The 15760-nt window shown below is 30.8% G+C and overlaps 1 long non-coding RNA gene across 1 annotated transcript in view; it reads left to right on the forward strand.

Annotated features, from left to right (window-relative positions):
* Positions 1-15760, forward strand: part of LOC139432648 (uncharacterized) — a 45771-nt gene that overhangs the window by 21872 nt on the left and 8139 nt on the right. The window contains exon 2 of the long non-coding RNA XR_011642400.1: positions 15095-15464. This is a non-coding gene — a long non-coding RNA (uncharacterized lncRNA). The remainder of the gene's footprint in view (positions 1-15094; positions 15465-15760) is intronic.

Raw genomic sequence — 15760 nt, forward strand, 5'->3', positions numbered from 1 at the left:
AATATCTCCTTTGTTTCTAAAGATAACCCCTTCATGTTTATACTCATTCCAAAGGATTTTTCACGTAGATTACGATTTATTAAAATGAATTCAATTTAATTCGACGTTGTTATCTTGATACATACACATTTATATCGAGTAGTTTGTGGTTCTCTGTGTGTTGTATTTGTATAGAATGCGAAAAGATATTGTTACTGGTGGCGCCGCGAATCGGTCGTTCCCACGGTCGGTGGGTTCCCACAGAACCAGGGCGACGGTTCCCTTAGGAAACCGGCACGGAACCGTCGTCGTTCGCTCGGTTTCCACACTCTCCTCCGTCCGTCGCGTCGTTCGACCTCTCTTCTTCTTTATAAGCCGCCGTTCCATCCGCCGAATTTTGAATGGGACACGGTCAGAAAACTCGTTTCGCGGTGCCGCCACCTCTCTTGTTCAAGTTACGGACAATGCCGCGGACAGGCAAAGGAACCTCAAAAAGAGATTAAAAAAAAAGAAAAAACGTTTATTATATGGGGTTATTTATCGCACACCGACTCCGATTCTCGAGCTTATTGAAATATAACGTGATCATTTTTTTGAAAATTAGATTTTTCCTATTACTCATCGTCTAAAAATTCGATTTGGAATCGGGTAATCTCTCGAGATGTCGTTGTCGTTAAAGATAAGAATCCTCGTGCGTAATCTGATCGGTTTTATCTGGTTTACGCGACAATTTCTAGTGGGAAAAAAATCGTCCGCGGCGCGGCGCCCGTCCTTTAACGGACGTGGGCGCCACTCGGCTTATTTCAAGTTTTAGTGCACTCTCCTCTCCAGTGTCTGCTCTATCTGGTCTCTGTGTCGACCACACTGCTTACGTAATTTCGCACCGCACGCGGAAAGGAAGAAGTGAGATGGAAAACGGGGGGCAATTCATCATATAAGCGCATCAGAGCCCGTCGTCTGAGTTCCATCCGCTCCTCTCACTCCATCCTCTTTTTTCTCTACCAAAATAGGTCACAGGTTATAATCATTATTATGAACCTCGTATTTACACAATACGAGTTCATTCATAAAATTTAAAAAAAGGTAAGGAAAAAATTTTTATTTTTTTGATTTGTTTTTTGTCAAGGTCCAATGTTTATGTTGGCTCTTTTGTTTTCGATTTGTCGTCGCTATAAATACTCGTGAGTGAGTGAGTGTGTTGATGAAGAAGAAGAAGAAGAGGAAGATGAGTTACGCAACCGTTTATTATCGAATGCGGTACTCGGATTCCAACATTTATACGGGGAGGCTAAAAATATCTTTTCTAATCTGTTCGGTACTATTTCATTCTGAACTTTAACTGCTGTTACTCTGCCCGTCGCGTCATCGTTGTCCCGATAACGAAATGCGCGAGCTCGGCGTCTTTCAATATCGATGCTGACTAAACAAATTCCTTTTTGGTGTCGCCAACGAGTTGGCTACTTTTACTTTTTCTTTGAAATTGATAAAAAGTTATCTAAATTAATACACACATTAGCTAATCTAAGCACGGGATTCGGAACGCTTTAGAAAAAAGGTTTAGTATAAAACTCGTAGCAAAGTTTATGATTAACAATATTACTCTTTTACACTTTTGCTCTCAAATACATAAATATCGAGAAAAAAATAGATGAAATTGTAGTTTCACAAGATGTAGTTGTTAAAGTTGTTAAAATTGTAGCAAATTTTATTCTCGACAATCTTGCTCTTTTGCACATTTTGCTCTCAGATGCACAAAAGTCGAAAGAAGTTCAAAAAGATGAAAATTAGATGAAATCGTAGTTTTGCATCTTATTGTTGGTAGAACATGGGCTTGGAACGTTTTAGAAAAAAAGTTTTAGTATTAAAGTTGCAGCAAACTGCATTTTCAACAATATTGCTCTTTTACACTTTTGCTCTCAGATTCGTAAATGTCCAGAGAAGTTAGAAAAGGTAAAAATTAGATGAAATCGTAGTTTTGCATCTTGTTGTTGGTAGAGTATGGGATTGGAACGTTTTAGAAAAAAAGTTTTAGTATAAAAGTTGTAACAAACTATATTTTCAACAATATTGCTCTTTTATACTTTTGCGTTCAGATGCATAAATGTCCAGAGAAATTCGAAAAGGTAAAAATTATATGAAATCGTGGTTTTACATCTTGTTGTTACTATAGCATAGGATTGGAAAGTTTTAGAAAGAAAGTTTTAGTATAAAAGTTGTAGCAAACTATATCCTCAACAATATTGCTCTCTTACACTTTTGCTCTCAGATGCATGAATGTTGAGAGATGGTAAAAAATGTGAAAACTAGATAAAATCGTGATTTTACATCTTGTTGTTGGTAGAGCATGGGATTGGAACATTTTAGAAAAAAAGTTTTAGTATAAAAGTTGTAGCAAACTATATCCTCAACAATATTGCTCTCTTACACTTTTGCTCTCAGATGCATGAATGTTGAGAGATGGTAAAAAATGTGAAAACTAGATGAAATCGTGATTTTACATCTTGTTGTTGGTAGAGCATGGGATTGGAACATTTTAGAAAAAAAGTTTTAGTATAAAAGTTGTAGCAAACTATATTTTCAACAATATTGCTCTCTTACACTTTTGCTCTCAGATGCATTAATGTCCAGAGAAATTCGAAAAGGTAAAAATTAGATGAAATCGTGGTTTTACATCTTGTTGTTGGTAGAGCATGGGATTAGAATGTTTTAGAAAAAAAGTTTTAGTATGAACGTTGTAGCAAACTACATTTCCAACAATATTGCTCGTTTACATTTTTGCTCTCAGTTGCATAAATATCCAGAGAAGTTCGAAAAGGTAAAAATTAGATGAAATCGTGCTTTTACATCTTGTTGTTGCGAAGCATGGGATTGGAAAGTTTTAGAAAAAATGTTTTAGTATGAAAGTTGTAGCAAACTATATTTTCCACAATATTGCTCTCTTACACTTTTGCTTTCAGATGCATGAATGTTGAGAGAAGTTAAAAAATATAAAAACTAGATGAAATCGTGGTTTTACATCTCGTTGTTGGGAGAACATGAAATTGGAACGTTTTAGAAAGAAAGTTTCAGTATGAAAATTGTAGCAAACTATATTCTCAACAATATTGCTCTTTTACACTTTTGCTCTCAGATGCATAAATGTCTAGAGAAGTTAGAAAAGGTAAAAATTAGATGAAATCGTGGTTTTACATCTTATTGTTGGTAGAGCATGGGATTGGAACGTTTTAGAAAGAAAGTTATAGTATGAAAGTTGTAGCAAACTATATTTCCAACAATATTGCTCTTTTACACTTTTGCTCTCAGTTGCATAAATGTCTAGAGAAGTTAGAAAAGGTAAATATTAGACGAAATCGTGGTTTTATATCTTGTTGTTGGTAGAGCATGGGATTGGAACGTTTTAGAAAGAAAGTTTCAGTATGAAAGTTGTAGCAAACTATATTCTCAACAATATTGCTCTCTTACACTTTTGCTCTCAGATGCATAAATGTCCAGAGAAATTCGAAAAGGTAAAAATTATATGAAATCGTGCTTTTACATCTTGTTGTTGCGAAGCATGGAATTGGAAAGTTTTAGAAAAAATGTTTTAGTATGAAAGTTGTAGCAAACTATATTTTCAACAATATTGCTCTCTTACACTTTTGCTCTCAGATGCATGAATGTCGAGAGAAGTTAAAAAATGTGAAAACTAGATAAAATCGTGGTTTTATATCTTGTTGTTGGTAGAGCATGGGATTGGAACGTTTTAGAAAAAAAGTTTTGGTATAAAAGTTGTAACAAACTATATTCTCCACAATATTGCTCTTTTGCACTTTTGCTCTCAGATTCGTAAATGTCCAGAGAAGTTAGAAAAGGTAAAAATTAGATGAAATCGTAGTTTTGCATCTTATTGTTGGTAAAGCATGGGATTGGAACGTTTTAGAAAAAAAGTTTTAGTATGAAAGTTGTAGCAAACTACATTTTCAACAATATTGGTCTTTTACACTTTTACTCTCAGATGCATAAATGTCCAGAGAAGTTCGAAAAGGTAAAAATTAGATGAAATCGTGGTTTTACATTTTGTTGTTATTATAGCATAGGATTGGAAGGTTTTAGAAAGAAAGTTTTAGTATAAAAATTGTAGCAAACTATATCCTCAACAATATTGCTCTTTTGCACTTTTGCTCTCAGACGCATGAATGTCGAGAGAAGTTAAAAAATGTGAAAACTAGATGAAATCGTGATTTTACGTCTCGTTTTTGGGAGAGCATGAAATTGGAACGTTTTAGAAAGAAGATTTCAGTATGAAAATTGTAGCAAACTATATTCTCAACAATATTGCTCTTTTACACTTTTGCTCTCAGATGCGTAAATGTTCAGAGAAGTTAGAAAAGGTAAAAATTAGATGAAATCGTGGTTTTACATCTCGTTTTTGGGAGAGCATGAAATTGGAACGTTTTAGAAAGAAGATTTCAGTATGAAAATTGTAGCAAACTATATTCTCAACAATATTGCTCTTTTACACTTTTGCTCTCAGATGCATAAATGTCCAGAGAAATTCGAAAAGGTAAAAATTAGATGAAATCGTGGTTTTACATCTTATTGTTGGTAGAGCATGGGATTGAAATGTTTTAGAAAAAAAGTTATAGTATGAAAGTTGTAGCAAACAATATTTCCAACAATATTGCCCTTTTACACTTTTGCTCTCAGTTGCATAAATGTCCAGAAAAATTAGAGAAGGTAAAAATTAGATGAAATCGTGGTTTTACATCTTTTTGTTGGTAAAGCATGGAATTGGAACGTTTTAGAAAAAAAGTTTTAGTATAAAAGTTGTAGCAAACTATATTTTCAACAATATTGCTCTTTTACACGTTTGCTCTTAGATGCATAAATGTCCAGAAAAGTTCGAGAAGGTAAAAGTTAGATGAAATTGTGATTTTACATCTTCTTATTGATAGAGCACGAGATTGAAACGTTTTAGAAAAAAAGTTTTAGTATAAAAGTTGTAGGAAACTATATTCTCAACAATATTGGTCTTTTACACTTTTGCTCTCAGATGCATAAATGTCCAGAGAAATTCGAAAAGGTAAAAATTAGATGAAATCGTGGTTTTACATCTTATTGTTGGTAGAGCATGGGATTGAAATGTTTTAGAAAAAAAGTTATAGTATGAAAGTTGTAGCAAACAATATTTCCAACAATATTGCCCTTTTACAGTTTTGCTCTCAGTTGCATAAATGTCCAGAAAAATTAGAGAAGGTAAAAATTAGATGAAATCGTGGTTTTACATCTTTTTGTTGGTAAAGCATGGAATTGGAACGTTTTAGAAAAAAAGTTTTAGTATAAAAGTTGTAGCAAACTATATTTTCAACAATATTGCTCTTTTACACTTTTGCTCTCAGATGTATAAATGTCCAGAAAAGTTCGAGAAGGTAAAAGTTAGATGAAATTGTGATTTTACATCTTCTTATTGATAGAGCACGAGATTGGAACGTTTTAGAAAAAAAGTTTTAGTATAAAAGTTGTAGGAAACTATATTCTCAACAATATTGTTCTTTTACACTTTTGCTCTCAGATGCATAAATGTCCAGAGAAATTCGAATAGGTAAAAATTAGATGAAATCGTGGTTTTACATCTTATTGTTGGTAGAGCATGGGATTTAAATGTTTTAGAAAAAAAGTTATAGTATGAAAGTTGTAGCAAACAATATTTCCAACAATATTGCCCTTTTACACTTTTGCTCTCAGTTGCATAAATGTCCAGAAAAATTAGAGAAGGTAAAAATTAGATGAAATCGTGGTTTTACATCTTTTTGTTGGTAAAGCATGGAATTGGAACGTTTTAGAAAAAAAGTTTTATTATAAAAGTTGTAGGAAACTATATTCTCAACAATATTGCTCTTTTACACTTTTGCTCTCAGATGCATAAATGTCCAGAGAAATTCGAAAAGGTAAAAATTAGATGAAATCGTGGTTTTACATCTTATTGTTGGTAGAGCATGGGATTGAAATGTTTTAGAAAAAAAGTTATAGTATGAAAGTTGTAGCAAACAATATTTCCAACAATATTGCCCTTTTACACTTTTGCTCTCAGTTGCATAAATGTCCAGAAAAATTAGAGAAGGTAAAAATTAGATGAAATCGTGGTTTTACATCTTTTTGTTGGTAAAGCATGGAATTGGTTTTAGAAAAAAAGTTTTAGTATAAAAGTTGTAGCAAACTATATTTTCAACAATATTGCTCTTTTACACTTTTGCTCTCAGATGCATAAATGTCCAGAAAAGTTCGAGAAGGTAAAAGTTAGATGAAATTGTGATTTTACATCTTCTTATTGTTAGAGCACGAGATTGGAACGTTTTAGAAAAAAAGTTTTAGTATAAAAGTTGTAGGAAACTATATTCTCAACAATATTGCTCTTTTACACTTTTGCTCTCAGATGCATAAATGTCCAGAAAAGTTCGAGAAGGTAAAAGTTAGATGAAATTGTGATTTTACATCTTCTTATTGATAGAGCACGGGATTGGAACGTTTTAGAAAAAAAGTTTTAGTATAAAAGTTGTAGGAAACTATATTCTCAACAATATTGCTCTTTTACACTTTTGCTCTCAGATGCATAAATGTCCAGAAAAGTTCGAGAAGGTAAAAGTTAGATGAAATTGTGATTTTACATCTTCTTATTGATAGAGCACGGGATTGGAACGTTTTAGAAAAAAAGTTTTAGTATAAAAGTTGTAGGAAACTATATTCTCAACAATATTGCTCTTTTACACTTTTGCTCTCAGATGCATAAATGTCCAGAGAAATTCGAAAAGGTAAAAATTAGATGAAATCGTGGTTTTACATCTTATTGTTGGTAGAGCATGGGATTGAAATGTTTTAGAAAAAAAGTTATAGTATGAAAGTTGTAGCAAACAATATTTCCAACAATATTGCCCTTTTACACTTTTGCTCTCAGTTGCATAAATGTCCAGAAAAATTAGAAAAGTTAAAAATTAGATGAAATCGTGGTTTTACATCTTTTTGTTGATAAAGCATGGAATTGGAACGTTTTAGAAAAAAAGTTTTAGTATAAAAGTTGTAGCAAACTATATTTTCAACAATATTGCTCTTTTACACTTTTGCTCTCAGATGCATAAATGTCCAGAAAAGTTCGAGAAGGTAAAAGTTAGATGAAATTGTGATTTTACATCTTCTTATTGATAGAGCACGGGATTGGAACGTTTTAGAAAAAAAGTTTTAGTATAAAAGTTGTAGGAAACTATATTCTCAACAATATTGCTCTTTTACACTTTTGCTCTCAGATGCATAAATGTCCAGAAAAGTTCGAGAAGGTAAAAGTTAGATGAAATTGTGATTTTACATCTTCTTATTGATAGAGCACGGGATTGGAACGTTTTAGAAAAAAAGTTTTAGTATAAAAGTTGTAGGAAACTATATTCTCAACAATATTGCTCTTTTACACTTTTGCTCTCAGATGCATAAATGTCCAGAAAAGTTCGAGAAGGTAAAAGTTAGATGAAATTGTGATTTTACATCTTCTTATTGATAGAGCACGGGATTGGAACGTTTTAGAAAAAAAGTTTTAGTATAAAAGTTGTAGGAAACTATATTCTCAACAATATTGCTCTTTTACACTTTTGCTCTCAGATGCATAAATGTCCAGAAAAGTTCGAGAAGGTAAAAGTTAGATGAAATTGTGATTTTACATCTTCTTATTGATAGAGCACGGGATTGGAACGTTTTAGAAAAAAAGTTTTAGTATAAAAGTTGTAGGAAACTATATTCTCAACAATATTGCTCTTTTACACTTTTGCTCTCAGATGCATAAATGTCCAGAAAAGTTCGAGAAGGTAAAAGTTAGATGAAATTGTGATTTTACATCTTCTTATTGATAGAGCACGGGATTGGAACGTTTTAGAAAAAAAGTTTTAGTATAAAAGTTGTAGGAAACTATATTCTCAACAATATTGCTCTTTTACACTTTTGCTCTCAGATGCATAAATGTCCAGAAAAGTTCGAGAAGGTAAAAGTTAGATGAAATTGTGATTTTACATCTTCTTATTGATAGAGCACGGGATTGGAACGTTTTAGAAAAAAAGTTTTAGTATAAAAGTTGTAGGAAACTATATTCTCAACAATATTGCTCTTTTACACTTTTGCTCTCAGATGCATAAATGTCCAGAAAAGTTCGAGAAGGTAAAAGTTAGATGAAATTGTGATTTTACATCTTCTTATTGATAGAGCACGGGATTGGAACGTTTTAGAAAAAAAGTTTTAGTATAAAAGTTGTAGGAAACTATATTCTCAACAATATTGCTCTTTTACACTTTTGCTCTCAGATGCATAAATGTCCAGAAAAGTTCGAGAAGGTAAAAGTTAGATGAAATTGTGATTTTACATCTTCTTATTGATAGAGCACGCGATTGGAACGTTTTAGAAAAAAAGTTTTAGTATAAAAGTTGTAGGAAACTATATTCTCAACAATATTGCTCTTTTACACTTTTGCTCTCACAATCAGATGCATAAATGTCCAGAGAAGTTCGAAAAGGTAAAAATTAGATGAAATCGTGGTTTTACATCTTGTTCTTGCGAAGCATGGGATTGAAGAGTTTTGGAAAAAAGTTTTAGTATAAAAGTTGTAGCAAACTATTCCTCAACAAGATTTATTCGTAGTAAATTGAGGTGTTTTTTTCACGAAATTGTTCACGCTGTAATTATCGATAATCCGCAAGTCCATCCGCTAATCTGGATTATTAAGCAAAATTTCTTTAAGGCAAGAACTTCATTCCCTACTCTTTATTACCTAGAACTTATAATGTATCTAAATCTATCCTTTTTATTTAACAAAAAAATATCATTATAGGATTAATGGAAACAAAATAAAATCTTATCTCACATTTTAAACTTTGTAATGAGTTGTTGAAGGAAGACGAAGGCGTGTTTGACGTTTCTCAACGTGTTTGTAATAATAATAAAAAAAATAATCGTCTTTTCACCCAACAGAGCGTGTTTTGCCTGTTTAAATGACTTTGCAAATTACAATGTGTTGCAGGAAGTAATTTTTTTCGCCTCCATATTTTTATTCACACTTCTAAATCAAATTTATCTTTAAATTACATATACTTTTTTATTGTGATTGCAAATTACCACCGTCTGGTGATCTAAGTAACTGGTGACTAAGTGAAGAAGTGATTATTTCAAACCAAAATTTAATTTGATGGAAAAACTGGTTCAGAAATAATTTTAATAACACTAAAGAGCAGCTGTTTCTTCTGTGCTGAGCCTCTTCTTCCGAAAATCACAAGGTGCAAGATGGAACACGTGCCCTAAAAGAGCAGATGTTCTCTTTATACGAATTGAAGGGGAAATAAGCAGGTGTGTTCTTATTACCGAAAAGGAAAGATGAATCTTGACGAAAATCTTAAACCCCTTATTCTTAAAAAGAAGAAATCTTTTTTTTATCTCTGCGAAACAAGCGTCGACCAAGAATAAATATCTTTTGCATGAGTCATAACTACTTCGAATGTATTTAAGTAGATATGTGTACAGAACGGATTTTCACTATACACATACATACGTTGCGAAATGCAGATGTTTCATTTGCCAAGTGCTCTGCTAACAATTGTTAACAATGCCTTCGTCGTCATGAAAACCAGAACTACGGGTCTTCGTCATTCTGTTCGTTAACAATAGAAAAAAGTTGTTCTTGGCTACTTGCCCCAAGGATATTATATCAGTATACAGCACCACCTAGCAAAAATATCGAAAATTTCTTTAAAAAAATCGGTTATTATAGGAGATATTTTTCGATTAAAACAAAAATAGTGCTTCAATATGTCTTCAATTACATTGAATTGTACTATTCACAGGGAAATTAAATGTTTTTATATCAGTATACAGCAATTACTAATGAAAATTTTGAAAAATGTTTCAAACGAAAAATATTTCTGTTGCGATTCTAAACAAATATTGTTTGAAATATTTTTTGATCGTAATAATAATTATTGAAATAACCTCAAAAATAGTAATTTTATACGTATACACAGCGATATCTAGCGGGAATTTCAAAAAATTGTATTACTAAAAATTGTGCTTTATTAAATTTTAAAGAAATATTATTTGAAACATTTTTGGATTGCAATGATGGTTATTGATATAACCTCAAAAATATGTTTTTTCATATCTGTACACAGCGATATCTAGCGGGAATTTCAAAAAATAATTCTAACGAAAATTGTGCTTTATTAAATTTTAAAGAAATATTATTTGAAACATTTTTTGATTGCAATAATGGTTATTCACATAACCTCAAAAATATGTTTTTTCATATCTATACACAGCGATATCTAGCGGGAATTTCAAAAAATAATTCTAAGGAAAATTGTTGTTGATTAAATTCTGAACAAATATGATTCGAACAATTTTTTGATATTAACGATTTTTTTTAATCAATTCTGTTTTAAAAGTTTTAAATATACAGGGTGTTTCAAGTTTTTGGATTGTTTTAAAAATATACACTTTTTGAAACATTATGATACTGTTTGACTACTTTACGTCCTTATTCACCCATTCATAATGAAAATTCTACAGCAGTATAATTCTAAACAAATATTGTTTGAAATATTTTTTGATCGTAATAATAATTATTGAAATAACCTCAAAAATAGTAATTTTATACGTATACACAGCGATATCTAGCGGGAATTTCAAAAAATTGTATTAATAAAAATTGTGCTTTATTAAATTTTAAAGAAATATTATTTGCAACATTTTTGGATTGCAATGATGATTATTGATATAACCTCAAAAATATGTTTTTTCATATCTGTACACAGCGATATCTAGCGGGAATTTCAAAAAATAATTCTAACGAAAATTGTGCTTTATTAAATTTTAAAGAAATATTATTTGAAACATTTTTGGATTGCAATGATGGTTATTGATATAACCTCAAAAATATGTTTTTTCATATCTGTACACAGCGATATCTAGCGGGAATTTCAAAAAATAATTCTAACGAAAATTGTGCTTTATTAAATTTTAAAGAAATATTATTTGAAACATTTTTGGATTGCAATGATGGTTATTGATATAACCTCAAAAATATGTTTTTTCATATCTGGACACAGCGATATCTAGCGGGAATTTCAAAAAATAATTCTAACGAAAATTGTGCTTTATTAAATTTTAAAGAAATATTATTTGAAACATTTTTGGATTGCAATGATGGTTATTGATATAACCTCAAAAATATGTTTTTTCATATCTGTACACAGCGATATCTAGCGGGAATTTCAAAAAATAATTCTAACGAAAATTGTGCTTTATTAAATTTTAAAGAAATATTATTTGAAACATTTTTGGATTGCAATGATGGTTATTGATATAACCTCAAAAATATGTTTTTTCATATCTGGACACAGCGATATCTAGCGGGAATTTCAAAAAATAATTCTAACGAAAATTGTGCTTTATTAAATTTTAAAGAAATATTATTTGAAACATTTTTGGATTGCAATGATGGTTATTGATATAACCTCAAAAATATGTTTTTTCATATCTGTACACAGCGATATCTAGCGGGAATTTCAAAAAATAATTCTAACGAAAATTGTGCTTTATTAAATTTTAAAGAAATATTATTTGAAACATTTTTGGATTGCAATGATGGTTATTGATATAACCTCAAAAATATGTTTTTTCATATCTGTACACAGCGATATCTAGCGGGAATTTCAAAAAATAATTCTAACGAAAATTGTGCTTTATTAAATTTTAAAGAAATATTATTTGAAACATTTTTTGATTGCAATAATGGTTATTGACATAACCTCAAAAATATGTTTTTTCATATCTGTACACAGCGATATCTAGCGGGAATTTCAAAAAATAATTCTAACGAAAAGTGTGCTTTATTAAATTTTAAAGAAATATTATTTGAAACATTTTTTGATTGCAATGATGGTTGTTGATATAACCTCAAAAATATGTTTTTTCATATCTGTACACAGCGATATCTAGCGAGAATTTCAAAAAATAATTCTAAGGAAAATTGTTGTTGATTAAATTCTGAACAAATATGATTCGAACAATTTTTTGATATTAACGATTTTTTTTAATCAATTCTGTTTTAAAAGTTTTAAATATACAGGGTGTTTCAAGTTTTTGGATTGTTTAAAAAATATACACTTTTTGAAACATTATGATACTGTTTGACTACTTTACGTCCTTATTCACCCATTCATAATGAAAATTCTACAGCAGTATAATTCTAAACAAATATTGTTTGAAATATTTTTTGATCGTAATAATAATTATTGAAATAACCTCAAAAATAGTAATTTTATACGTATACACAGCGATATCTAGCGGGAATTTCAAAAAATTGTATTAATAAAAATTGTGCTTTATTAAATTTTAAAGAAATATTATTTGAAACATTTTTTGATTGCAATAATGGTTATTGACATAACCTCAAAAATATGTTTTTTCTTATCTGTACACAGCGATATCTAGCGGGAATTTCAAAAAATAATTCTAACGAAAATTGTGCTTTATTAAATTTTAAAGAAATATTATTTGAAACATTTTTGGATTGCAATAATGGTTATTGACATAACCTCAAAAATATGTTTTATCATGTCTGCACACAGCGATATCTAGCAGGAATTTCAAAAAATAATTCTAACGAAAATTGTGCTTTATTAAATTTTAAAGAAATATTATTTGAAACATTTTTTGATTGCAATAATGGTTATTGACATAACCTCAAAAATATGTTTTTTCATATCTGTACACAGCGATATCTAGCGGGAATTTCAAAAAATAATTCTAACGAAAATTGTGCTTTATTAAATTTTAAAGAAATATTATTTGAAACATTTTTTGATTGCAATTATGGTTATTGACATAACCTCAAAAATATGTTTTTTCATATCTGTACACAGCGATATCTAGCGGGAATTTCAAAAAATAATTCTAACGAAAATTGTGCTTTATTAAATTTTAAAGAAATATTATTTGAAACATTTTTTGATTGCAATAATGGTTATTGACATAACCTCAAAAATATGTCTTTTCATATCTGTACACAGCGATATCTAGCGGGAATTTCAAAAAATAATTCTAACGAAAATTGTGCTTTATTAAATTTTAAAGAAATATTATTTGAAACATTTTTGGATTGCAATTATGGTTATTGATATAACCTCAAAAATATGTCTTTTCATATCTGTACACAGCGATATCTAGCGCTAATTTCAAAAAATAATTCTGACGAAAATTGTGCTTTATTAAATTTTAAAGAAATATTATTGAAAACATTTTTCGATTGCAACGATGGTTATTGATATAACCTCAAAAATATGTTTTTTCATATCTGTACACAGCGATATCTAGCGGGAATTTCAAAAAATAATTCTAACGAAAATTGTGCTTTATTAAATTTTAAAGAAATATTATTTGAAACATTTTTTGATTGCAATAATGGTTATTGACATAACCTCAAAAATATGTTTTTTCATATCTGTACACAGCGATATCTAGCGGGAATTTCAAAAAATAATTCTAACGAAAATTGTGCTTTATTAAATTTTAAAGAAATATTATTTGAAACATTTTTCGATTGCAATGATGGTTATTGACATAACCTCAAAAATATGTTTTTTCATATCTGTACACAGCGATATCTAGCGGGAATTTCAAAAAATAATTCTAACGAAAATTGTGCTTTATTAAATTTTAAAGAAATATTATTTGAAACATTTTTCGATTGCAATAATGGTTATTGACATAACCTCAAAAATATGTTTTTTCATATCTATACACAGCGATATCTAGCGGGAATTTCAAAAAATAATTCTAACGAAAAATGTTGTTGATTAAATTCTGAACAAATATGATTCGAACAATTTTTTGATATTAACGATTTTTTTTTATCAATTCTGTTTTAAAAGTTTTGAATATACAGGGTGTTTCAATTTTTTGGATTGTTTTAAAAATATACATTTTTTGAAGCATTATGATACTGTTCGACTATTTTACATCCTTATTCACCCATTCATAATGAAAATTCTACAGCAGTATGTGTGTTATTTGTAGAATAACATATTACGTCATAAAGTTATGCTGTTCGAAGAAAACAATAGAAAAAACCGGTCTGAATTCTTTTGCAAATCACTTATTCCTGTTGATTTGAAAGTGTCTCTTGCATACGAATCTTGTGCACATATAGCGTTGACGTCACCTTCTGCATACAACAACAGCAATAGCAACAAGCGACATATCATAGCGGTGACCAATGCTGGTTGGGCCGAGTTGCTGTTGGTTCGACCGTTTCATACTAATAAGTAATTCTCATTCCTCGACGTCGATTTCCTTCCTCCCATGCACTAACACGCGCCGCGTCCTTTCGCGTGACGCAAATACGCGCCCGTTTCCCACCTGCGAGGCCGATCCTTCATGAATGGACGACGCCTGTCAGAAGGTCGCAAAAGGCCATCGAGCGTTCACGTCTTCTTACGTAACCGCACCATTGCGAACGGCGGCGACCAATTAAAGTCTCGCATTCCACAACGCACACGATTACTGTTAATAGATTGTTAAAGATACCAAGTGACTGGACTTCTAACTATGGATGCTGGTGGTAGTGGTGGTGGTGGTAAAAAAGCTGGTTATTGGTTAGTCAGAAAATAAATTTACCCGGAAAATCATGATTCAATCACAAAACTATTAACGTATTCCGGCTATAAAAATCGCATAGTGACTTAGTGATTTAGTTAGTCACTGGATCGTGATCATGAAGACCGTCATGAAAAAACATCGTGTTTGTCGAGTTAGAATTGAGAAATGAAATGGTGAGTTTGTATTTATAAAACATTGACGTAACGATTTCTTTCGTGGAACTTGATAAGAATTTAATGAATGAATGCTGCCAAAGCTGCTGTTGCTAGTTCATATCTAAAAAGGTCTTTTAATAACTCTTGCAAAATAGACCCGATAAAATATGTTCTAATCACTTAACACCTACATCGAGTTTTATGAAGTTAACGTTTGCTAAACATCATAAAACTGAAACGATACGAAAGGAAAACAAAAGGTATAGTTATATCGATTCTATTGTTTCTTGTTTTCGTTACAGATTGACGACCCTTAACGTCGTCGTCCGCCTCTGCCTTCTTTGGAATTCAACAATAAGCAGCTTACGCGCGCCTCAAAGCAGACAAAACAAAAGCGGCTCCAATAACAAGAAGAGGAAGGTGTCGGGTGGTTACTCAGTTATTGCATAATCGCTTGAAAATAATAATAATATTCCGGGGAATGCGATTGGTGAGTGGTGGTAGTAGTGGTTATGATGGTGGTGGTGGTGGGTGAAAAATCAAAAAAGAATTATGGAGAGAAGAAAAGGAAGTAAGAAAATAAAGAGAGAACTTTGCACACGCATCGACCAAGCTGACCAATTGAATCTTGGACATCGCTCGCAGTGTGTCGGCGCCTTTACTTTACACTGGGTGAGTAGAACAACATTCCAGCATTAACCTTCGTTCGTTCGTCGCTTTCCGTTTTTTTCATTCTATTTATTTCCGCCAGTACAAACATTCTTTACTTTCAAAAAAAAAAAAAATTTTTTTAATTTTTTTAATTTCATGAATTTTATTTGTCCATCATATAGATATTAAAAAGACGCTTAAAATGAGCCCAAACACCATGGGGTTATTTTAAAAAATAAGCGAGATACCGCCGTTTTAAAGTAGCGATCGTCATTTATTTATATATTTTAATTATTAATTTTTGGGTGTATCTCCGA

The sequence above is a fragment of the Onthophagus taurus genome, chromosome 1 (genome assembly GCF_036711975.1).
Source record: "Onthophagus taurus isolate NC chromosome 1, IU_Otau_3.0, whole genome shotgun sequence".
Lineage (NCBI taxonomy): Eukaryota > Metazoa > Arthropoda > Insecta > Coleoptera > Scarabaeidae > Onthophagus > Onthophagus taurus.